General features: G+C 40.2%; 1 protein-coding gene and 1 pseudogene across 1 annotated transcript in view; both read right to left on the reverse strand.

Moving 5' to 3' along the window:
- The window catches only part of LOC142493874 (cytochrome P450 2K4-like), a 139,107-nt gene extending 138,635 nt beyond the window's left edge, over nt 1–472 (reverse strand). Inside the window, exon 1 of the mRNA XM_075598564.1 lies at nt 226–472. The gene's annotated coding sequence lies outside the window, so the exon portion shown is untranslated. The remainder of the gene's footprint in view (nt 1–225) is intronic.
- Nucleotides 473–3,132: 2,660 nt separating this feature from the next.
- The window catches only part of LOC142493873 (cytochrome P450 2K1-like), a 104,935-nt pseudogene continuing 81,078 nt past the window's right edge, over nt 3,133–26,989 (reverse strand).

Genomic DNA, 26,989 nt, shown 5'->3' on the forward strand with positions numbered 1-26,989 from the left:
ACATGATAGTGTAATAATTGCATATTCATATTTATGATAACATTGAGTTAATTATGAATGATAAACAATGCAAATAGGCGAATGTCACGGGGGACCAGATACTTACACATTTATACCGGGATCATATCACTGAGCAAAGCCAATAAGTAACATAACTTGGGATTTATTCCGTAGAAACAGGCAAACACACATTGGATTACGATAGGCAGAAGAAAACACACTTACTGGAGGTTTGGGTTGACAAACTGAATTTCCTAGTTGAAATAAAGTCTTTAAATAGTCCGTTGGTTGACCAGTCTTAGCCCGAAAGGTTCTGGAGCTCAAATCGTCAGGAGCCTCCAGCAGCTCCCACACTTTCCCCTCCAAATGGTATTAATGTGTGATTTAGAAGCTATTCTGCTTAAAGTCCTGTAGCTGTTTCCTTGCTGTCTCCGTAAGGCTTCTTTGGGTCTTTGGACTTTGGAAATCTTGCAACACACATTGAATAGAGGACAAAAGAGAGATGCACCGCTCAACCTAGTGTGACCACTTGGGTCACTAATACAGACTGGTGCAAAAGGGCAGGGAAGGTAATCAAAACACAAATAAAAATGACGATGGCAGCAGGTTTTAGTGTTCCGTGAGTACAGGAGTGCGGCATCCACGGTTGCTTCTCTTCCTGTCTCTATCTATTCCCTGCTCACCAGCCCCCCCACCCAGGTTATTAGTCTGTTAAACGTTCTTCCTTCAAACTTTCTATTGTTTATTACACCATCTGCAGCAGGATTGTCATTTTTATAGCTATACATATTATATGTTGCATTTTTTCAAACCACTAGTCACGTGCACTTTGTGGAGCATCGGACAATACGGGGTTTATTCCTCATACTTTACAAAACACAAATAACACTGTATGACATAAGACACTGTGCATACAGATAAGGCCCTATAGATGCACTCAAAATCTGAGGAGGGAGAACACCCTGAAAAATAAGCAACACAACAGAAGAAATCTGGACCAAACCAGAGATTTGATGTATAAATATGCTTTATTATTGATAATAAAATGGTTGGTACCGGAACATATAGTGAATGAGGTGAACTGAATGCAAAAAATTGCTAGTAGGCAAAATGCGACCTGGAACACGCCATATTATAGGGCAGAATGGCGCGTTCCAGCGCATCGATGCTACTGGCATACCACCCTATCTGAACATGGCGAATTTACCGTTCTCGCCACGTGTTTGGCAATTTTTAAAGTAAACAAACCTGCTGTGGCGGATTTTGTGAATCTCGCCATGTTCTCAGCAGGACAACCTTCTCTGGTGCGTATTTTCGCCAAAAGATGGCGCTATTTCCTTTCTCTATCCTCTCTGCATAAGCCCCACAGTGTTATTTGTGTTTTGAACACACATTGAATCACACTCTCTGGGCTGGCTGCTCACTTTTTTATAACCTTTTCAAAGTTATCCCTGCAGTATTACAGCCAATCCGCAGCGTGAGAACTTCATCTCTAGCCACACACACACTTTGCCAGGTTTGTGAAACCTGGCACCTGAGCTTCAGCATGGCAAAGGAGCATGTGCGAAAAACACCATCTGTCCTATTTGTCATGCAGCCCCTAGGTGCCTCTCAGTCTAGGGAGGTGACAGTTTGCCAGGATGGTCTGTCTTCACACAACCATCTTATTTAAATGGATTTCACACCCCTGGGAGCTAGAGTCATTTTGTCTATGGACCTAGGATTAGACTCACTGGCACCAAAGCTGTGGTAGACATAAGCCCCCCTTTGTCCCTGAGATGAAAGACCCTGCCTTATGTTTCATGTATGAAGTCAAACATATTTTAAAACACTGCTGCTTAATAAAATATACTTTTATACATTTTAACTTTACTTCTAAAACTCTCACAGCCTTATCTCAATAAAATCCTGCTCAGTTTTATAAATGACTGTAGCATCCCTGAACCCCTATGCCAGAGCCAGGCAACCATACTAAAATGCTTGATACACTTTAATAAAAATATTCTAAGTCCTTTTCATGGGAGGGACGTAGGGGAAACCAAACTGTTTATCTTCCCCAGCCACATCCCTGACACTCTGCAAACAGACTTCTTATTTTAATGAAACTTTCTCAGCCTTATCCTTGGCTGGAGTATCCTCTAAACTTCTTATACCAGAGTTAAGGTGACATGGGCAAGAACTGGGCAGCCCTTCCTGTTATAATAGGCACCCTGTATCAGGGTCTTATCCCTGTTAAAAGGCTTGCCTCTAATCCAGCAGTGTGCTGGTTAATTGCACACCTGCAATCAACCACTCCACCTGCCTAATCACAGCTCTGTGAAAAAGCCTGTTCCCAGAAACAGGATGGAGATTTTCCTCAGTACACAAGGGTGCTGACAAGAGGAAAGAGGTCCTGAGCAGAAAGGCTCTGCTGAGATCAAGACACCAAGAGACTTATATTCTTGGACAAAAGGGGACAAGATTCTAAACCTGGATCCTGACATTACCTTATCACACAAGGGTGTGGACACCAGGAGAACAGAGAAGCCTCCCCCCTACAGCTACCAGAGAGACAGATAAGTTTTACTTTCTAAGACTGTTGTATATCTGCACCTATCAAAATATGTTTGGGGCTGGGAAACATGCTTTCTAAAGGGAGTTCTGGACTGCATATGTTTACCTAGAAATACTCAAAAGTTGAGCAGAAGCTTTGTTTAACCCCTTATTTGCATACGTTTGATGATTTTCATGTGTTAAAGAAGCAGGCGCAATTAAAGCCTTATTTTAGTTCACCTTAAAACCAGTCTCTATTGCGTACCTCTGCACACATCTCTTACACACCCCTTGACTGTTTCAGGAACCCTTTTTCTCCCTGTTCCTCCTTTTACATTTTCTGGTCTATGCTGAAGCAGGACCTCCTAGTGGTGAGTCGCAAGAATACTTTCATGGTAGGGTTTTGACTGGAGCACAACGCTTCAATGTAGCCGGGAATCTGACCTGAATCCCGGGTAAATTTTGGGGGTCTCCAGTAACGTTGGAACCCTGCTAAATAGATGCAATCTGAAAGATGTTTCTCCATCAAACCTACCCTGAAACTCACAGCCTAGCCGTCTCCACTTGCTAGCACTCCTGGAAAGGGTAAAACATAAAAAATTGCAATTGTCGCATATTTTATTACATGGTACAGTAATGCATGCACAATACACGGGTCCAAGAGCTGACATCTAGGACCCCCAAAACACAGTTCAGGGGCAACTAAGTGGGCTTAACCTTTATTATAAAGCCTGGAAACCTCTCACCGTCACAGCGTATGATGGATTAGTGACCAATTACAATGAATGCAATGTAAAAAAATGAAAATAACAATTATAAAATATCTAAAATCCTCACAAAAACTAAAGCAATATAAAGAAGGAATTATATTGATCTGATCATTGAGACCTTTAGGATATCTAGCTGGAGGTTTAAAAAATCCAAAAAAAATGTTCTTTTTAAGAGATGTTGATCTCTAGGAACCAACCCAATAGAATGTTTGACATGATCTATTCACATAAATTGTAAGTGTTTTGAGGTCTGAATAATGAAACTCTAAAACATGTTGTAATGATTCAAATGAGTATGATTATCAATAATCTTCTGAAATGTTGTTAATATGTTCTAGAATCTTAATTTAAAGGTGTGTGTGTGTGGATGTGTGTCTATCTATCTTTTCACAAGTGCATTGGAGTAAATAGATGAAATTTTTGTCCGTTAATGAATACATGGATGATTGAAGGTATCAGAAGATTGCAAGCTTTACATTTAAGATACTTATGGGTACCTGTAACAGGGTGGCCTCCGGGTTGAGTCAGTAAGTACTACACACCACATATTTGAACACAAAACATCCCTTTATTTCCCGGACAAGGGCGAGTTTCAGCAGTCCCAAGGCAAATCCCTCTGGGAACGTGAAAATGTGCCTTACAGGATCTTGAGACTGGATTCCTTATAGGATTGTTAGTGATGCAGGGTTTGAGTCCCTGCTGTTCCCAGGCAAAATTCATTTGGAACAAGAAGCCTGGGTCCTTAAGGCTTGGTGCTGAGTACAAGGCCCAGGTCATCACAGGACAATCCTCTGTGACCCTGCTTCCTGCTGGCTCAAGAACTGTGAGAGAAATTCTGCTACCTGCTTTTTAAACCCCTTTCAATCAGGAGTGAACTGAAACACCTTAGCAAAGCTAACAGCTACTCTATGGTGGTGTGGTCTCCTGATCCTGGCAGAGTGAGGAAGTTAGTGTGGAGGCTGGCACTGCCTGCTGTGTGTAAGAGGGGAAAGCTGGCACTGCCCACTGTGTTTCTACGCGCAGTTGTGTCAGTCTCCTACTTGGAGCTGTTTTAATGTAGTGCCTTAAGTCTCCTGGTTTTATCTATGCAGACGGCATTAGCTTGATAAATATAACAACAGGCAGTGAGTCTGCTTTCCTGCTATACACAATACATGATATATACACAATCTGAGCCTCTTTGCTGAGAAACTCTATGTCAATGGCACTGCGAGTTCCAGCCTAACTATACTGAGGGTATTGTGGATTGATTGTGTTTGTATCAGCGTCACTTCTCAAGCATATGTCAAAGGCTCACTGAGTAGGATACGGTTACCTACAGTCTGCATATATACTCCAGAGGGGTTAACACCCTGACTTTCAGCATCCACTGTCCTGTCAAACCCAGGAATATTACATTTGGGTTTGTACAATCATACATTCATACAGACAGGGTTGCACGTTATTGAATATTTAATTCATTTTTTAAAAAACACTCAGTACATTACGTTTGGTAATATATGTTTTAAGTAAATTTATTAAAAGTTAGATTTTATAATATTTAGGTGTGCAGTTAGTGAATTCTTTAGGGGACTCATTCATTTTGTGTTCCCCTTCCCCCTCTTTTTGCCTATGTGAGGGGAAGACTGATATTGCCCACCGTGCATGACGGTAAGCTGCACTAACACTGTGTGTGTACGCTAGCACTGGCAATTGTGTTTGTGAGGGGAAGACTGGCACTGCCTGCTTTGTGTGAGGGTTAAACTGGAACTAACGTGTGTGAGTGTGTGTGTGTGTGTTTGCTTTTGCCGCTCCTGTTTCTGCTAAGGGCTTTTATGCTGCAGGCTGTATGGATTACTCTCCTATTTTAGCAATCTCCATTTCTTGTGCCTCAAAAGCCTCTACTGCTTCAGTGTTTTCCACTGCCTCAGCCATTTCTATCTCAGACACTTCTTCCTGTGCTTGGGCTGTTTACTGGTCTGTCTCAGGTGTATTTTCAGTATTATTGAGGCTCTAAGCTTGGGCTGTTTGCAATGTGTCTGTCCTGGGTGTGGCTGCTAATTCCTGCACCTTTCTGCTACCCTCAGCTGTTTGCAGAGTCTCTGTGTCAGGTGTAGTTGTTTGCAGGGTCTCTGTCTCAGGTGTAGCTGTAGTTGCCTGTGTATTAGTGTGTGTCTCCTTACTAACTTGTGGGATAATAATAATTAAAACAAAGAGCTCCAGTCAGATAAATATTAAATTTGAGAGGGGCACACACACACTGCCAAAGTCCTGAATGGTAAAAGATACTTTGGAGACTTCACCGCAGTGAGCCTTAATATAGTCCTGATCCGACTCCTCCACAACATGCGCTGTTCATGCCGGGCTGAGGGGATTACCTTGCTTTCCACTGCGGCAAACGTATCTGGACACCGCTGAGATATTTACAGCAGTTGCAGAGTCTTGGTGTGTTCTTGTCTCCTCATGGGCTTGCGAACCGACTGGAATGACGTCAGTACGTAAAACGTGGCGTCCTGACACGTTTCATCACGTGTTGTGACTTCATCAGAGGTTACGCAATCAAGAGCATGCACGCATTTATATTTGAGTAGTGGGGCTGAATAGCCAATAAACATTGCCAGTTAATACACTGGATCAACCGGGCTGTCTGTACCCCTCTCAAATTGAACATTTATCTGGCTGGAGCTATTTGTTTCACCGGCGATTGGGACTTCTGTTTACTTCTTCAGTGACGTCACTACCATTGAGATTTATCTCCCTAATGCTGTTTTATTCAAGTCCTCTTGTGAATGCATGCCCAAGAAAACCTTTTTTATTTTGTAATATTAAAATTTACGCTATGGAGCTTGCGCTTCTTTTTCTTTTTTTCTTTTAGGTATTCTGGTGTGGCAACATTATTTCTGAAGCTGCAGTTGGCTCCATTCCGGATTCGCTATCAAATCTCTGGAATTTGACTTTATCCTTTTGAATACTTTATTGCAATTTTTTATTTTTCATTCATTGGTTTGAATATTTTATACTCTATTTATTTATTATTGTTGTGTTTGTTATAGGTTATTATAGTAATTGGCTCTCCCAGTAGCTATATATAAATTGTGTTTTACAATCACATCTCTATACCGGGTCTTATGCATATAGATATATAGCCATTGCGCCCTATTCATACACACTAGGTGCAGGTTGCGGCGCTACTTTATTGTTTCTGATATATATATATATATATATATATATATATATCATGGTCTGTATATTTTGGTCTGTCTCTCCTCCCTGTCATGTAACTCTTAGCGGTCTAGGCTATGACAGGTTAATCTGTGGGCTATTGACCCCCCTCATGCTCCTCTTATGATCGACAGAAGTGGGGTGATGACTCATGGCTCTTTGTAAGCCCATCATGGATAGCTATAGACATGAGCCCGCCCCTTCTGTTTCCTCCGGAGAGGGAGTGTCAGATTTAGTCCAGTCCTGCTCTGGAGGAGTAAGAGAGCAGTAGAGCTGTGTCTCTCCCATTGCGGGATGAGCATGCTCACCCCCAGACCCTGGGCTGGGGGAACATCTGATGCGACCCACAGTTGCCCTGTAAGATCAGGGACAAGCACCATCCCGAGGCCTACAACCTCTGAGATTCTGCACGGCTGTATGGAACCATCTGCAGTGAATGCCTGCCAATAAAGACCCTTGTTCATTATACTCCTGTCTAAGTGTCAGTCCTTGGGCAAGAGGGAAGACATGTGCAATAGTTGGGGCTGATCTCTGGACACCCCGGAGCCCACTACGGCTGGAGGCACTAACCACCAAGAGAAGAATTACAGAGAAAGAACTTAAACCTGTCCTGATCTCCATACCAACGCAGATCTAACTTGGCTCTCCTGACCCTAACAGGTACCCGCATCACACAATAGGTAGCAGAAGCTGTGCATCACACTGGGGGACGGGGGGGGGGGAACGACGACGACGACGACACTTTTATATATATATGTATGTATGTATGTATGTATGTATGTATGTATGTATGTGTGTGTTTGTTGTAAAATTCAACAAAGAAAGGATATTCACTACAACTCTGTTATATTATTGGTGAGAAAACAAACTTATGGAAATTAAGTGACTTTCCCCATATCTCAATATATTGGAAGAAAAACAAAGGTATTTAATATACTGTAACACTAAATGACACGTCATTAACTCAATATTTAATATTTGTCGATTAACCTTGGGGTAGTTCTCACTAAAGTTCAAACAATCCCAATTTAGCAAATTTCTCAAGTTTTTAAATTGCGAGTCCTTAATAATGAAACCCCAAATTTTGCAGACAATCACATCTTTTCTAATAGTTACAAAAAATGTAGCATGCAAAAATTGACAGCTGTAATACAAGAAAAATTATATCATGTATATAAACTAGCGTATAGGTAAAAATGGCAAAAGGCTAAAATACATGTCTGTTCATTTTATCTAGCGTAGATGTACAAATGATTGGCTATCAAGTATCTTAATGCCAGCTCATTAGCTTTAGACAAATGCTAGAAGCGAGGCAAAGCACACATCTCATGGGGCAAAGGAGGGGTGGTAAAGCCAACTGCAGGGGTGAGATCCAGTTCAGCAGCACCAGGAGGAGGACGAAATGTGAATTTCTGAAGTAGCCTTGTGAAGAACAGGAAGAGCTCCATTCTAGCCAAATTCTCACCAGCACAAACTCTTTTACCTGGTACAAAGAAATACAAGAGAATGATCTCCTACTCCTCTGGTAATAAATGAGCAATATATAAAAAATTGAATTTTCTAAACAATGATAAATCTAAGGTAATCCAGTCTCAGTGGTCATAAATTAGGGAACTAAATTGTAGTATTAATTAAAAGACTTTATAGGGGTGTAACATCTTCCCCATCCCCCCCCCCCCTACGGGAGATTTGGCGTTTGCTACCTGGTGTAGTACTGCTCACATGTAGGTTCTCAGGAACTCTGAGCGTCCGCCGGTGTTATTGGGGATCAACAGGTCAGGCTTTTGGTATTTATCTCTCTTCTCTTTGGTGCAGCACCTCCATCCTCCAGGGCCTATCATGGATAGGAGCAGTCCCTGCAGGAAAACTCTTCTCTCTCCCCCTGAATAACTGTGCATTTATTTCTCACAGTATACAGCAAAATATTCTCCTTGTCCCTGCAGAAAAACCCAAGGAGCTTGCGGCCCCAAGTGTCTCTCCTTAGCTCCCTTACCCCCTGATGGGATAAGTTGTAGGCGCTCCCACTCCCCTGTGGGAGGGAAGGAAATGAACCAGATCACTGGCTCAACACTCCAACACAGAACCAGACCCAGAAACTGAAACTGCAGCCCTTTTTAATTAACAGGGGAGGATCCCAGGTACTACCCCCGGCAAGTGGGCAGTACCTTAGCCGTGGGCCAACCCCTCCTGTAACTACTAGGGAGTTACTTACTGCAGCAAGAGCATGGGATTAACTCTAACACTGCCTGCACTGGTACCAGGGCTTATATGTTAGGGCAGAGAATTTTAGTAGCCAGGGGATACATGGCTAAAGGGGCAATCCCTCTTAAACCAGTGAACTAATACCAGTCACATGCTTAAGGGGTCTAATCTGGTTGGTTAATAACTTTTTTTTACCCCAATCTGACACCTACTGTATAAGTCTTTTTTTTAAATGATTTTTTTTAAATATATGATTTGGGGAGGATTTCATTTCCTCTGTCACTGTTTTGAGACCACCTCCCCACCTGTCGTTAACTTTGCTTCTTTGATAAGGAGAGCATGGTACTGTTTAAGGTAAAGAAAATACTTGATTGACAAACACTTCGACATTTAGAGGCCCCTAAGAGATTCAACTTGTTACTAATTTCCTCCCAAACCACTTAAGTAGCTAAACCATTGCTGTTAGCATTGTTATATATCTTTAGGAAAATCAGTTAAATGTTTCCTGACCGACAATGTGGAATTGGACCTTTAACATTTTTTAGAAAAGGATGTATTAATGCTTTGTAAGCGTGGACAGTTTCACTTGGGTTTTGGTGAGACAGGGGCTTAACAAGAGAATGAATCTGCATCGCACAGCATCACATGCAGAACAAGAGACAGTCCTGTCGGCTAACATTTCTCTGACTCTGGTCATAAGATGAATGATCTGAATGTGGCCATAATCAAAGGTAATTTTAGAACACCGAAAAAGAGTCAGTTGCATGAATACAAATGTATGCAACTGTTCGGGACACTTAGCGGTGGCCTAAACCGAGCTCCCAGTTTCATGAGTCACTACTGACACGAGAACTCTGTTCCCATAAGTGCTAAAGGCCATGTCTATACATACTGCGCTATATGAATTCACACACAGCTGTCTCTTACACATACAAAAACACAATGTAATTCCATCCCTATATACCAATAGGGACCCCATAGTATCCACACACACTTATAGTATTGTAACACCCTAATTACATTTCTACACCTACTAACACCATTGGTATACACTGGCGACACACTTTATTCGAGCTTGGCTAGTCCCACGAATTCGGGTATACCCGGGTGTATTGAGGTTTGTGACTGTTTTCTGCCCGAGTGCATTGAGTTATTTTCCAGCAGGGATTGAAGCATTTTATTCCAGCTGGCTGCAATACTGCACAGTATATATATATATACTGCATTACAATTCATGAATTTATGCCATCTGGTAGACACGCGAAGCATTTCAGCCTATTAAATCCTAATCATTATCATTTAACAGATCAGCCGCCCATCAGCCAGGCATGAACCCAGGCTGGGAAGGCAAATGCAACGGGGCTTGTCAGAGGTGAGGAGCGGCGCATTCCAGGTATCTGCCAGGTACATACTGGGTATTTGCTCGAATAAAGTGTGTCGGTGCAGTACACTCCCACTCCCCACACACCTTTTGTAAAGCGCTGTATACACTGTGGGAGTTTTAAACATTGATATTTACATACATACACACACACACACACACACACACACACACACACACACACACACACACACTATTACATAACTAACATTCAGGGACCATTTAACACCTCAAGTCATAAATCACATACAGCACAGGGGGAGGGATATGTTTCAGTCACAGATAACATTCCAGGATGCAGTTTTTAGTTAAACCTTTCTTGCTTTATCCATTATAACACTGTATTGTGATGTCCCCAGATTAAAGCAGGAAACAAAGTATTTCTCTAAATGGGGTCTATTTACAGGGTAATAATTAATAATAAATAATACACTAACAGGACCACCTTCCCTTGAATTCAAAACAAAACCATAAAATAAAATCCTACTTGTGGACGGACGTTCACAGAGGTACGCAATTAGGAGGCTTTATAATGTGAAATTATAATAAGGCTTTATTGTGCCTTTTCCTTTTTATCAGGAAAACATCCAAACAAGGGGGGGGGGGGGGGGACAAAGCTTCCATTCACTTGGGAGTATTTCTAGTGAAAACACTATGCAATTAATTCACATCTCCCTAGTCAAGCATTTATCCCCAGCCCCAAAACATAGCATGCAATAAGCAGATATAAGCAGTCTCTTAAGAATAAAAGTCTTAACTGTTTGTAAGCTTCTCTGCTCTCCTGGAACCGCACCCATGCGTGCACAGAAAATATTAGCATCCAGGTTTTAGAAGTCTTATTTGGTCCTTGTGGTTTGGAGGGGAAAATCTTCACTGTCCCTGCTTCAGCTCCCTTGTCTTCAGGGTTGGTCAGCATACAGGTTTAGAAGTCTTATTTGGGCCTTGTGTCTTGAAAGCAGCTCTGCTATCTTTTGGCAGAGCTCAAGACAAGTTTGTCTCCAAGTTCAGCTCAGGTGTCAGCTAAAGAGTTCTCACTTCCTGTTTCAAAAGACAGGCTTTCTAAGCCATCTAATCAGGCAGGTGGTGTTTAGTAATTAACTACCAGAGGTTAACCACCACACTGATGGATTAAAGGCACATGACTGAACAGGGATAAATCCCCTGTTACACTACTCCTCTTAGTTGACTAACTACACATTAAGCTTTAACACTTAATACCTGGATGGATAGCTAAGCTGGTCACCACTCCAAACAGGTACAATTTTAGCTGAACATAAATAGTCTCCAAACACAGCAATAAAGTGTTTCGCTTATCAGTTACTCCAGGGTTTGAAGCAGACATCCCCACTTCAGCGTGGCCTCGCGACCTTCATTCCTAGGGGAGCTCAGCCCCACGAGAGCTCAGAGAATCTCTCCTCTGTAAATCCAATGTTAAGGACAGGACATACCTGCTTTAGAACGGTCTCGTGTCCTTCCTTCTTCCTGGGATTAACAAACAAGGCAATCCCAGCAGGCTCCGTGACCACCGTCCAGCGGGCGTAGGGGACTGTGCCAGCTTTCCTTGCTGGGGAGAACTCTTCTCTGCACCTCTTCTCTGGGAACAGCAGTCTCTCTCTCATTGTGTATAGTCACTTCCTGACTTTTAAAACTTAATGAGCAATCAGGAGTTCAGCCTGCTCAATTAGCCAGCAGCTGCTGCTGAATTCACTAGGGAAATTAACTCTCTGTGTTGGAAAGTCCCATAGCTGCCCTATTCTAGGACCTAGAGGAAAGTGATGGTATCACATAACCCCCTCCCCAGCGTAACACTGTCCTGTGACGCAGCCCGTGCACTATTCCCATGCACCAGCCTCTTTGTCAGAGACGTCTGACATCCATCTCTTCTTTTTTCTTGCCTTCCAGTTGAAGAGTTTTTCCTTAGGGGCAAGTACTAGGCCTTCTGGGCCTGCAGCCTTGTACTTCGCTACTTTCTTATCTTTCACTTTGTTTGATTTTAGTGTTGAAGCTCAGCTTTTGGCGTGTTACTTTTTGGAAAAGTTCCTGAGCATCCTGCAGTATGTTGGGTCTCTCTGCAAGCTCAGCCCGGACTCTATCCCGCTCTGTGACCTTTATTTATTGATTCCGTAACATACTCCGGTGGGAGTGTCGCTGGACAATCTGTGAGGTCTTTCTCATCTTACGATCACAGACACACTTCCGTCCCATTCTCATCCGAGACTGTATCTTTACAGCGGCTGCCCTCATGGCAAGGATTCCACTTTGAACGCTTTTGGGCACAGCAGTACGACTGAATTTTTACTGTGCTACTCCATCGCAACTTGGTCCTTCCATTTCGTGCCTTGTGGAAAGTAGACTGTGGTAGTGCAACGGCATTGTAGTCACGCTTATAGGCGTACACAACTTGCTCAGGCGGTTCAAACTTTGCCATCTCGTTTTACAGTTGAGCGATGTCCCTAGCTCTCACTGTACACTTGTCTTTATGGGCATTAGTTTCTGTGGGATACAGACTCTTGGGCCGGGCCAATACCTTTTCCTGTAGTGGAGACACCTGTGCATTACTGTTCCGTGGAGCCTCATTCCTTTTTAATTCCACCGCCATCTTTTCCATGGACTGCTTCTGTGACCCAAGTGTTTGTTTTAGGTTTGTAACCTTTTCCTCCAACTTAATCTGAGAAACCTCCTGCTGGGCAGCAGTAGAGTCCAACGTAGCATCCCGCTCAGTCTTTAGAGCCTCGAGCTCCTCGCCCAGGTCACGCTTTGTTTCTCTGCGACCTTGCGGCCAGCACGCTCAGACTCCAGGTCCTTCCTCAGGTCCTGAAGCTGTCCCTCTACACCTTTTCTTCCACTCAGTGCAGCTGCTAGTTCAGCTTATTTGGAGTTGAGTCTCAATTCCACATCTGTCAGCTGATTCAGCGCAAGGTTTAAATCGGTTTCCTTTTCTCTATTTTCTCTGACCTGTAGCTGCCATTGCGCCTCCCGGACCTTGTCCAGCTCCAGCTGCAGCCGGGCCCTCTCATTGGTCATGTGGTCCAGCAGTTTGTGGGTATCAGCCATCTCGGTTTCATAGCGCAATGTCAGGCAGGCCACCTGACGGAGACCTCCTCCCTCTCGGCGAGCTATATCTTGCGCTCAGCAATCTGCATCTGCAGTTTTTCGGTTTGATCCTGCAAGTCCCCTCTCAGGGCCTTCACCTCTTCCTGGTGCATGCTCGGGGTTTGCATCACAGCCACCTTCATATTTTGGAGCTCTACAGTTTTTGTCGCAAGGATCGTTGCTGCTTCTGTCTTCCACGCCTCTTTCTCCTGGGTGTACTGACTTTTGGGGACGGAGCAGCCTCATTGCTTCTCCATCTCTTGCTCCAGTTTCTGGACCTTTTCTTGCTCCCTCTAATACAGAGTCACAAGGCATCTATGCTTTATCTCTAGTGATGCACTGGTGACACGCAGAGTTGCCTTCAGCTCCTCATGCTGCTATGCGGGGACATACTGTATACTCATATTCTCCTGTAGCACGTGTAATTTGTGAGAAGCCTGGCAACTTACTTTCTGTAGAACTTGCGGCCTCTATGCATCCGCCTGTTTCTCCTTGGCCTTTTGCAAACTTGTGTGCAGACCTTGCACCTGGCTCTGCAGTAGGTGTGCTTCCTGCACTTCTAATTTTTCCTGGATCAATTGCTTCTTCACTTTTTCTGCTTGGTGAAGCTTCTTGTTTCCTTCAGTGACCTGTTCAGTCAAGTCTGAATTTTTCTGTCTCAGACTTGTATTTGCTCTTTTTACCGCCTCTAAACGAATCAGGATCTCTTCCTCTGCATCCTTTAATTCACAGACCTGTAGCTGCCATTGCGCCTCCCGGACCTTGTCCAGCTCCAGCTGCAGCCGGGCCCTCTCATTGGTCATGTGGTCCAGCAGTTTGTGGGTATCAGCCATCTCGGTTTCATAGCGCAATGTCAGGCAGGCCACCTGACGGAGACCTCCTCCCTCTCGGCGAGCTATATCTTGCGCTCAGCAATCTGCATCTGCAGTTTTTCGGTTTGATCCTGCAAGTCCCCTCTCAGGGCCTTCACCTCTTCCTTGTGCGTGCTCGGGGTTTGCATCACAGCCACCTTCATATTTTGGAGCTCTACAGTTTTTGTCGCAAGGATCGTTGCTGCTTCTGTCTTCCACGCCTCTTTCTCCTGGGTGTACTGACTTTTGGGGACGGAGCAGCCTCATTGCTTCTCCATCTCTTGCTCCAGTTTCTGGACCTTTTCTTGCTCCCTCTAATACAGAGTCACAAGGCATCTATGCTTTATCTCTAGTGATGCACTGGTGACACGCAGAGTTGCCTTCAGCTCCTCATGCTGCTATGCGGGGACATACTGTATACTATATTCTCCTGTAGCACGTGTAATTTGTGAGAAGCCTGGCAACTTACTTTCTGTAGAACTTGCGGCCTCTATGCATCCGCCTGTTTCTCCTTGGCCTTTTGCAAACTTGTGTGCAGACCTTGCACCTGGCTCTGCAGTAGGTGTGCTTCCTGCACTTCTAATTTTTCCTGGATCAATTGCTTCTTCACTTTTTCTGCTTGGCGAAGCTTCTTGTTTCCTTCAGTGACCTGTTCAGTCAAGTCTGAATTTTTCTGTCTCAGACTTGTATTTGCTCTTTTTACCGCCTCTAAACGAATCAGGATCTCTTCCTCTGCATCCTTTAATTCACAGACCTCTGTGCTGTGAGCGTAGACCTCATGGGGTGCGAGATCCAGCTCTGTACTGGACGATGTGTATCTGTCTGGGAGGCTTCGAGCTCTTTATTTAATTGTTCATGGACAAGATCCAACTAACGTCTGGTAGGTTGCAGAGCATTTTCACTGGGGTTCCCTTCTGACATCACAGGGCCATCTTTAACATTTTCTATATCTTCCTGTGTAAGCAACATACCAGCCTTTTTCTTTTTCTTTACTGGTGTAGATTCTGATACATCGGCAGTACTGGGCACACATTCCCTCTCTTTCTCATAAGTGGTAATGAATGTGCACTTTCTAAAGAAAACTTCTGCATTTTCCTTGTGACCACAGCATGTTGCTTGGCTCACTAGAAAAAATATTTCTCTTGCTGCTGAAGCTGTCCTTTTCTTGGAGCCCCACATGAGTCTTCCTCCTCCTCATCGTCATCATATGGCCTGAAGGGGCAGTGTTTTAGTGTGACCAGGCTCTTTACACCATAAACACATTGGCGGTTCCTTTTGCGGGGCCACACAGGGACGCTCCTTCCTCGAAGGGCACTGTTTTGTGTGAACAGGCATATTACACAGAAAACACATTAAGCATGCCATTTTTCTTTCCTGGCGTATTCTTCACCTTGACCTCTTGGAGGCACTATTTCCTCAATTCTTCATATATTTCCCTGTGTATCCTGTAAGCACTCTTTCATTTCCATGTTGAAGGGGAGCACAATCATGAAAGAGAAAACATATATCTGCTTCCAATATTGTGGTGTTGAATCTTTCCAATCCCCAAATGGATTGTACTCACAATTTTCAGTTAGTTTCAATACACATAAAGGCTTATTTTTAAAGGATTTCCAAACCATAGCCTCAGGACCCAGTAATCAGAAAATACACACGAATGGAACCTTCATAGGGTAAATAAAGGACCGAACATAGTGCAGACTGATTTGACACTTTATAATCGTAAGTAAAATGTTAAAATGCACTCACATGGTACTAAAATGATAAAAGCAGTTTGATCTAATGATGTAGAAAAAGCAGAAAAAGGCAGCGCACCGTTATAGCTGAACATATATAGTCTCCGAACACAGCAATAAAGTGTTTCGCTTATCTGTTACTCCAGGATTTGGAGCAGACATCCCCGCTTCAGCGTGGCCTTGTGGCTTTCCTTCCTAGGGGAGATCAGCCCTACGAGAGCTCAGAGAATCTCTCCTCTGTAAGTCCAATGTAAAGGAGAGGACATCCCGGCTTCAGCATGGTCTCGCGTCCTTCCTTCCTGGGATTAACAACACAGGCAATCCCAGCAGTCTTTGTGACCAGCAGGCCTAGTGGACTATGCCAGTTTTCCTTGCTGGGGAGAACTCTTCTCTATCCCCCTTGTTTTGGAACAGTAGTCTCTCTTTCATTGTGTATAGCCACTTCCTGACTTATAAAACTCAATGAGCAATCAGGAGTTCAGCCAGCTCAATTAGCCAGAAGCTGCTGCTGGCTTCTCAAGGGAGATTAACTCTCTGTGTGTTGGAAAGTCCCATAGCTGCCCTATTCCATCACCTAGAGGATTGTGATAGTTCAGAACCTCGGAACAAAATTTGATACCAACTGTGTAGCTTTGGTATTAGAACCTGTGAAAGCAGTACTAGAGAGGCGATAACAGGCTTGAGAACTTGTGTGAATATATATGGAGCTACTTAAATGATTCAGGTGTTTTATTTGTAACCTACGTTATAGTGATTTGCCATTTACTATACTGAATTTCAAAGTACAGTGTAAGACAAATCCATTGTATCCGTTGTAGTTACAGTATAATAGTACTTATAATACCTGCTGAAAAAGGCATGAATGCTTCTTTTCTCAGGAAATTTCCTTCTGCGTCAAGGAAATGTTGAGGGTAGAATTCTTCTGGTTTTTCAAAGTGAGCCTTGTCTTGCAGAACAGAGGCCAGCAGCGGGATAATATAAGTTCCCTAAAAATGAACAAATTAACATGCATGTGAGCAGAACTCTGGGATAAAGGAAGGCAGAAACTCTCAGCATTCAAAATCTGAACGTCCCATTATATGACAATGTTTGACAATAGCAAGATTAAATATTTCTACAAGAAATGTGTCTGACATTCCCACAAGGATGTAATGTTTAAACCTTTCCGCTGTATCTTTCATCTGACAAAGGGCCACAAATATCACCTTGTGTCATTATTACAATGTTCTTTGACCAAAGGACCATTCATTTTCGAAGACCTTGGTTTCTCATATACTTGGACTGTTTATGTGTTGAGTATAAATACAGCAAATATACTGTAAGGCAGCACAATTAAAAACTGCTCACAAATCAGTTGATCTCTAAGCATATAAAGGGGGGAAAAAAGTTGTTAAACTCACTTTTGGGAGAAAATACCCTCTGAAAGTGACATCCTCAGCAGTCTCGTGTGGAAGATTTGTTGGTACAATGTTAGAAAATCTTTGAATTTCATGAATCACTGCATCTGTGTAAGGCATTTCTTTTCGGTGCTCTGTCTGAGGCTGGGCCGAACCAATCACTTTTTGTATTTCATTTTGGACATTCTCTGTCAGCAATAAAGGGTGGAAAACATATTACAGTAATACCATATAACATATTGGAATGGAAAAATACAGGTTTACTGTAGTCTTAGGCTGCGGATATAGTCGGTGCGATGGAGCGCATGGCGTCACGTGCGCCTGTCAGCCAAGTGATCTGTGGCTTGTGATCCACAGCGATGGGGAGGTGTGGCGGAGGCATGGCCGTGACATCACGTGAACAGTTTGCCCTCATTGGCTGAATCGGCTGTCGCGCGTCCAAATGAAAATTGTTTGTCTGCCCGAGAATCGCATGTGCAGTCGCGCTCTCTAAGGCCCTGTCTCAGAGAGGTATGGCTTTTTGTTCGCAAGCGCGGTCACAGGGAGTATGGACGCAACTTTAGTTTAGTGCACAAAAACAGATGGTTTAGCACTCCGGCGAAGAAAAAAATATGTATCAACTTATATTTGTGTATACATCAGTTTTAGTGATTCACTTGTCTCAGACAGGTCTGAGAAATAACATACAGTATGCTTTTAATATTGACTTCTATAAGCATATGCCTGCTGCATTACACAGCCTTTTCAGCACAGACTGGGATAAAGACGTGCATAACCAGTAAACCTACTCACAGAAACCAGTTTCAACATTCTCTGTCTCATCAGTGTGAGGATGGGTATACTGGCTTTGCAATGTGAAGCAAGAAGCGGTTTCAACAACACATTAAATAAGTTATTGGGGGTAAAAAAAAGTAATACAAAAATCCACCATTCAATGTACAGAACAGTAAATAAAAATACAACGTGTGAGCACATTCACATGTCTCAGACAAGTCTGCAACCCTGTATTTCACCTTTATCTCTTAGCATACAGTGCTTCCACTACAGCCAGGAATTCTGGGAAAGGACATGAAAAAGAGCACACAGTGTCACATTTTGCTCTTAATCTATTTTAAAATTGAGCCCTATAATTTTATGCCTGTCGTGTATGTATATATATTCTAATATTATGTGGCTCCATTGTAATTTAGATTTATACAGTATATGAGTATTGTTGTATATTTTTTATTATATTGCATCCAGTCTATATATACAGGTTTTCACATGTTACCAGTTGATTGTTTAATCTGTGTATCCTGTTGCCTAGAAACATTGGGAAACTTCATATAATCCAATCAAGGCTCTGATGAAGTCACGCACGTGACTAAATGGGTTGAGAAATGCGCAGGCGTCCGCGTACCAGCTGATGTGGAAGTAGAGATCATTGTGAGAGGCAGGATTGATCACGGCTCAGTAAGAGGACAATTGGCAGGTTTACATTTTCTGTGGACATCCCTTAAATAGACTATTCACATTTTGCCTGGTTTGCTCCCCCTGGAGTTTATCTTCTACTGATGTCGATGGTCGGTTTGGTGTGCCGGTGCCGATCTCCATAAATTCCAGGGCGGGATGTCTGATGCCGTAGAATAATACTCTGACATGCAAGTTGAAATACTTCCCTTTGTGAGTGCAGGTCCTTGTGACTTTTTAATTATATTAAATTGATTTACTAAGTGACGCTATGGAACTTGCACTTTTTTTTCCTCTCTCTCTTTTTTGGTTTTCCTTTGTGATTTGGCTAAATCACTTTAGAAGCTGCATTGGAGCTCCATAAAATCAACAAAATCTATTCTGGACTTCCATACACATCATTCACAGCATTTCACTTTAGGACTGGTTTGAACATTTAATTAATTCATTTTTTATTAATAGATATTGGTTATCTTTTTTGGTGTGTGTTTTATCACTTCCACACATTAACATACTATTTGATATATTATTATATAATCTTATTTCACATATATTATTAATATATATTGGTTTAGTGTGTATATATATATATATATATATATATATATATATATATATATAATACTATATATGGTATATCATCATTTGCATGTCATTTCCCAGAATCCCTTGCTGCAGTGGAAGTGCTGTGTGCTGGGTGATAATGGGGAAAGGCGGGGTTGCAGACCTGCCTAAGACATGCAGATGAGCATACAGTTGTATTTACATTTGTGTATATATATATATACATATACATACATATAAACATTAACATACTATTTGATATATTATTATATAATTTAATTTCACTTATATTATTAATATATATTGTTTTAGCACATATATATATATATATATATATATATATATATATATATATATGTGCTAAAACAATATATATTAATAATATAAGTGAAATTAAATTATATAATAATATATAAAATAAATTATATAATAATATAATAATATAATCATATATATATATATATATATATATATATATATATATACATATATATATATATATATATATATATATATATATATATGTGCTAAAACAATATATATTAATAATATAAGTGAAATTAAATTATATAATAATATATCAAATAGTATGTTAATGTTTATATGTATGTATATACACACACAGCGTATGTATGTATGTACTGTACTGTATATCAAAAACAAAAAACAGAAGCGCATGCTACAAACAGTAGGACAGGTATTTAATAAAAAGTGAAAAAATTCAGGATGAAAACATTCAATAATATAAATGGAACAACTAAAATATTACAAATGATGAGTCCTGTGGGCAAAGTCCTGCTGAATGATGATTGGATTTATCTATCCCCAAAACAGCAATAATAAAAAACCTGTTATTCCAAAACAAGAATACAATTCAATAAGCACCTAGCCAAGCAAACTATTTAAGAAATAAAACCACTAGCCAAACAAGCAATTCAATACATTAAAGCACTAGCCAAGAAATCAATTCATTAATAAAACTATTAGCCAACACATCGATTCAAACCATGAGCCAACAAAATAAATAGTTAATTAAAAACGCTAAACTATCGGAAAATGAAATAAAAACAAGCCATCCAAATTACAAACAATTTAAGCCAAACAATAAACAGAAAAAGAAAAAACAACAAATCAATAGAAAAAAAAGCATTTGATAAAAAATGCATTGGCTGTCACTGTATTTATCTGTACCCTAAACTGACACAGATTTATACATTATCTGTCAATGGGAAATGAAAAACATTAAAAATAAAAAGAAATACTATATAAATGCTTTAGGGCACAGTATATTGTCATTTTTTATTCTACCAGCTCCTCATGTTGTTTTTATTGGTTCGAAGTGTAAGTAGACACTACGTGTGTACTACTATTTTTTCTACCCACGGGAGCATCTGTTATCTGTTTGTCTGAATTGAGCAGACCCCCCCCCCAGGGTATCTGCTTTAGGGCACAGTAAATTGAGTGTGTGTTAGCTCTTTATTACTGTTATGGTGCCTCTGTATAGTAGCACCTCCTAGGGAATACAGCAGTGATTTATCTATCTGGATTGCCCTACCACAGGTGTTAGTAACGGTCCCTATATCTGTATACCAGTGCGGATACTTACCTGGTTTACTTACCTTCCCTTCCCCCCCCTCTTTCCCTTCAAGTTCGCTAAGAATAAAATATGGAAGAGGTTTATAGATGATATAATCCTCACTTGGACGGGAGACATTGACATGCCTAAAAACTTCTTAAAGTCCCTTGGAGTCAACAACATGGGACTGAAGTTCACCCATAAGTGGGACCGAAAGGAAATAGAGTTTTTAGAACTTTGTATTTTCATTAAAGATGGAAGGATACATACGAGAATTTACAGGAAGCCAGTTGAGTGTAACGGGCTCCTGGAAGCTACAATTAATCTCCATCCTAATTGGATAAAAAATGTACCCTATGGACAATTTCAAAGGATCTGTAGAAATTGTTCAAGAAATGAAGACTTTGAGATTCAAGCTATGGAATTAGAGAAAAGATTCATCAATAAAAACTATGACAACAAAACGGAAGAGATAGTTTTGAACAAATCCAAACAGATGAATAGAGTGAGTCTGTTGAGCAAAAATACTTCCACCTAATTGGTCTAGGAGAAAAATAAAAAGGAGGAAGAAAGAATGGGAGGTGAATTTTATTACTAGGTACAATAGGAAAGCCCCAGAGGTTTCAAAGATTCTGAAAAAACACTGGAATATATTATAACAGGACCCGATCCTAGGAAGAATATTGTCGAACAGACCAAAAGGGATTTTTAGGAGAGATAAGAATCTCAAATCTATCAAAAAAGACTATTGTATTTTGATTGTATTAAAATATGTATTTTAGATTACGAATAGAGCTTAAATAGAGTGTCTGTTTCAAGTATTGGTTTAAGTAGTGGTTCAGGTGTAACCAATCAATTATCAGGATTCACTTTAAAAAAGGCAGCAATTGCATAGACCCAACATCCCTGAAGAAGCAAATGAGTGTTGCTTAATGCATGGGATCCTAGTTTGTCCTGAGTGAGGATCCATGCAGTAGCTACAGTATGCAGGCAGTGCAGCAAGCTGTATTTGTTTCTGGGAGGACACACCATTCCACAAGGACCCCAGCGCTCTAAGCAGATAAGATTTGATTCTTGTTTATATTGTGCAGTGTTATATTTGTGTCATATTGCAATAAACTCTTTGTATCTTGTACGACATCCGTACTGTATGTTCTGTATTCTTGCGCTCTTTTCCTACATATACAGTACATATATATATATATATAGACACATATATATATAGATACATATATATATATATATATATATATATATATATATATATGTATCTATATATATATAGATATATATATAAATATCTAGATAGATATAGATATAGATATAGATATAGATAGATATAGATATATATCCCAAAGCTATAGAGCTCTGTTGTTCTAGTACAGTGGTGCACAAACTTTTCCCCAAGTTATAATGCTCCAAGAGAATCATTTAAGAGAGATTCATCTACTGTTAGGTTCATTACTACATACAATCAATCCTCTAGATCTATCGATAAAATCCTCAATGATCACTGGAGCATTTTAAAGTGTGATCCCCATCTGGGGTCTCTCCTGTCAGAAAAAGCCTCAATAGTATATAGGAAAGCCAGGAACATTAAAAGTATTCTGGCCCCCTCCAAACTCAAGAAAGTTCAAACTTCTACATTTTCCAGTAAGGGCCCTGTGGGGAATCATAAATGCGGACGTAGTCGATGCATTACATGCAGACACATTTCAAATAAATCACAGTTTTCTTCAGCTATCAGAGGGACTACACATCTTATTACAAGTCATATTAACTGTCTAAGCACATACATAATTTATCTCATTCAGTGTGGTTGCGGCCAACAATATGTTGGTCGCACCACTAGATCCTTGGGTACCCGCTTCCTGGAGCATAGGAGAAATGTCTTAAAAGGATTAAATACACACAGTATTTCAAGACACTTTAAATCCAGACATAATCAAGATCCCAAGTCCATGACTATCATGGGACTTGAGAGCATTTCTCCTAGTGTTCTAGGAGGCGATAGATTCAAGACTCTCTGTAGACGGGAAACATTTTGGATCCACCAGTTGGGTACCCTGAGCCCTGGTGGACTAAATGAATGTCTTGATGTAAGCACACTGGTCTGAACCCCTTCGACAATAGGGGGAGCCCTCCCTGTTCTTGGAATTCCTCCGTAGCCCTCTGTCATCCATTTGTCCTGGTCTCTCCTAGACCCTTTTCCTGAACTTGGTCACTGGCACTCGATACAGCCTATAAACTAGAATCATATACAGTCATCATATGTTATATACTGAGTTGATTTATTAATCCACAGGACCAAGTATATCCCCTCTTTTTCATATACACATATAAAATTGTATGTATATTCAAAAAATTGCATATAAGAGTCCCCACATTTATATATATATATATATATATATATATAAAGAAAAAAAGAGGAGAGAGCGCACGCCCATAGCGTATAAAAGTTTTAATGAAGGGGGGAGGGGGAGAGAAGGGGGTAAAAAACGCACTTACAAAAAATGCATTAAAATCAAGCATATGTGATATACATAATCACCACCATCCGGTTTAGCTGAGTCTCTTGGGGCACTCCTAAGCTCCGTTGGTAAGGGGCAACGTCACTGCAGATTCCAGGGCTGGTAGCACCATCCGGTCAAACTGCAGGCTTCAGGGGCCGTCCCAGGCTCCGTTGGTAATGGAGCACCGTCCCAGCAGATTCACAAAGCAGGTAGGCTATGAAAATGTCCAAGAAAGAGGTCCCGTATAATGCTGCCTCTAGCACTCGTGCCTGGATCAATACGCTCCAGCGCTTAGTGTGGACTCCAATGTCTCTGCGTCTGACGTCACGACGCTCCCTGACGCGTTTCGTCAGTCACGGCTAACTTTCTCAAAGGGATGTCATAAGAGGGGGAGGTCCGGTATTATATATACAACCTCAGAGTGGTAATTAAAGGAAATCTCCTCCCCTACTCAGCTGCATTCGTTTTTCGTGCTGCTACACACATATATACACGCTTATACTTACATAAAATACAGGTAATTAACCCTAAAAGGATCGGAGGAGAAAGCAAGATTTAACTCTAAATACCAGTCTACATCGTATTGCATTTTGGATAGATGACACATAGTATACAAAACATATACATACAAGCTCATTAATAAAAACATTATATAAAAAATCCATAAATGTATATTAGATTTATATTACACATAGACTGGCATAACATAGTTCATCAAGGCCAAATTCATCAAGACAAAAGTCCTAAAGGGATAAAACCAGAGGGAAACATTCAGCCTACATGTAAATCACAACCTCTCAAATGAATATATATTAATGTATGTATGGATTCTATTATGATAGTCCATAAGGTGCATCAGTAAATAATACTTAACTTCACCTAATATGTAGAGAGGGATGACCTACATATAGGCTAATACTATATATGGTTACTGCAAAACAAAGGATCACAAGATATCATATACCATAAATAGAAAATGCAATAATATATACATTCTCAATCATACACAATCAAGTGCAAATTTTGCCTCTAATGGGTGTGTGAATGATTTGAATATATACAATAAGTCATATGATCCTGATAGGAAAATACTAATCGTTTTATAAACCATCAGTCTGGAGTCTGTATGCCACAAACAAGGCCCGGTCCCGGGGAACTGATATGTGAGTGCTCGTTAGAATTAATTATATATTATTAATTTTTTAATTTTTAATTTTTTTAAATTTTTTTAATTTTTTAGTTTTTAAAGTAATAGGGACAGAAGTGTATAAGTATCGTTCCCCATTATTTACTATCCAGGCCCTAAATGGCCATAATGAAGTGAGTGCCTATTTAAATGAATATTAAATATAATATAAGTGCTATACGATAATTATAAAAGTGTATGTGAAAATTAATATTAGAAAATATTACCTATTATCATCTGTTGAACCCTATAATGATCCTATTTTTAATTGGACCACATAAATGTGCAAATAAAAATATTCATAAATATATCCATTGTCCAGACGGGGGGAGGTATGGGATAGGGGAGGGGGGGGGGGGAAGGGGGGGTTAGGGCGAGGGAGGGGGGTGAATCTCAGGAGGAGATGCAGACAAAGGATGGAATGAGAAGCAGAGGAAGAGAACAGGAAGAGACATCCAAGGAATGATCAGACTAGAGTACTAACGTCTAAACACTCATTCAGTCCCCCAGGATTAAGGGTGCCCAATTGGTGAATCCAAAGGTCTTTTTTTCTTTTTAGATACCTTGTGGACATGGTTGGTCCATACTGAGAGCTGCCGGAGACCCTGCATACCAGCACCTATACTTTTCATTGGACTATTTGAGGACTGGTTTATCCTTTTTTGCTTTTTATATTATTTTATTGTTCATGTTTGTGTGGGCCTGATATCATTATAGGTCCGCATTATTATTATATGTGTATATATGTATTGCTTATGTAATTAAGACCTTTACATCATATGGTTATAGCACATATATTTTTATTGTACATGTTCCTTAGAGGCGCAGCTTATCTCCCTGTTGTTTGTTATATATATATATATATATATATATATATATATATATATATATATTATATATATATATATTCTTTATATATATTTTTTATACATTTTTCACTTATAATATATTTTTATTTTTATTTTCTCTTTTCTCTATATTCACACACATTCACATGTCTCTTACCACTCCACAGATTTAATACTATGATGTCAATATGTATCATTTAGTACATCACAATTATAATTAGATATTACTCAAGAATGGAATAAATATTTTATTAATATATACATTTATATATTACACTTCACATTTAGTACACTATATATTTAACACATTAATATATTATAAATAATAGGCACTTTTATAATACATCCACACTAACTACTATCTCCCCCTTTTTGAATAATTAAGTTAATCATATATATATATATACAGATGAAACCAGACTTGAAATGGGTTAAATCTAGTGAATTTATTCTAACATTAGATTAGATACAATTGATCCATCTACCTCTCCATTCATCTCCTTGTTTTACAATCAGAATTATTACTTATGTTATTTAGTAATAGTATATGTCTTGATATTTATGTCAATATGAAATTTATCTAATATTTATTTTGTGTACTTATATTTGTTTTGTAATGTAGTCTTTTATTGTTGATTAGCCTTCGTTTTAGCCATCTCGTTTTTAGCCATCTCGTTCAGCTGTGTTTTGCGGGCTGTCAGGACAATTTCCTGTATAAATAATGCATGAGTTCAGCCCCTTCCCTACTACCCTTTGATAAAGTCGCCCGAGAGTGACGAAACGCGTCAGGGAGCGTCATCACGCATCGCGTCACGGACATTGCGTCATCACGTTGCGCATGAACAGGCCGGTTCGTGTGTGCAACAGTCACAGGCCACGCAGCTGAGAGATCTTCAGAGGACTCCATTTATTGCCGGTTCCCTTGCTCCACGCTTGATTTAACATCTTGATGACCAGAGATCGTTTGTATCCTGACAGCAACATCAAAAGACAAGTAAAGACAAGCAAGAGCCGGATGGTGGTGATTTATTCACGACACGCTTTTAACCTTTTTATCCTTGTGAGTGCGATTCCTTTCCCCCCCCCTCCCCCCTCCATTTCCTTTATTAAATATACAGTTACACACTATGGGGCGTGCGCTCTCTCTTCTCTCTCCTCTACAGATTTCATAGGATGTGGTTCATCCTTTGAGAGCAGCCGGAGACCCCCTGTATTCAAGCCTAACATCTTTGATGGACTTCAACTTTAAAGGACTGGTTATCCACTTCTTTTTCTATATATTTTTTCTACTATTTTCTATATATTTTATGGTTAACATTTTTTGTTAATAATATAATATATATATTTTTTTATAATATTTTATATTATGTTTATTCACTTTTTGCACATTATAGAATGCGTTGTTTAAGTATTTATGAATATATGTTTACTAATCACATTACATCACTACTGACACGCAGGCACTGATACTAATCTATATTTTATTATATATATATATTTTTTCATTGCTATATATGCCCTTTGGGGCGCTGCTTTTTTCTGTTTGTTTGCTCATATATATATATATATATGTATATATATATATCTATATATATATATATAGATATATATATAAATATCTAGATAGATATAGATATAGATATAGATATAGATATAGATAGATATACTGTAGATATATATCCCAAAGCTA

The sequence above is a fragment of the Ascaphus truei genome, chromosome 4 (assembly GCF_040206685.1).
Source record: "Ascaphus truei isolate aAscTru1 chromosome 4, aAscTru1.hap1, whole genome shotgun sequence".
In the NCBI taxonomy this organism is placed as follows: domain Eukaryota; kingdom Metazoa; phylum Chordata; class Amphibia; order Anura; family Ascaphidae; genus Ascaphus; species Ascaphus truei.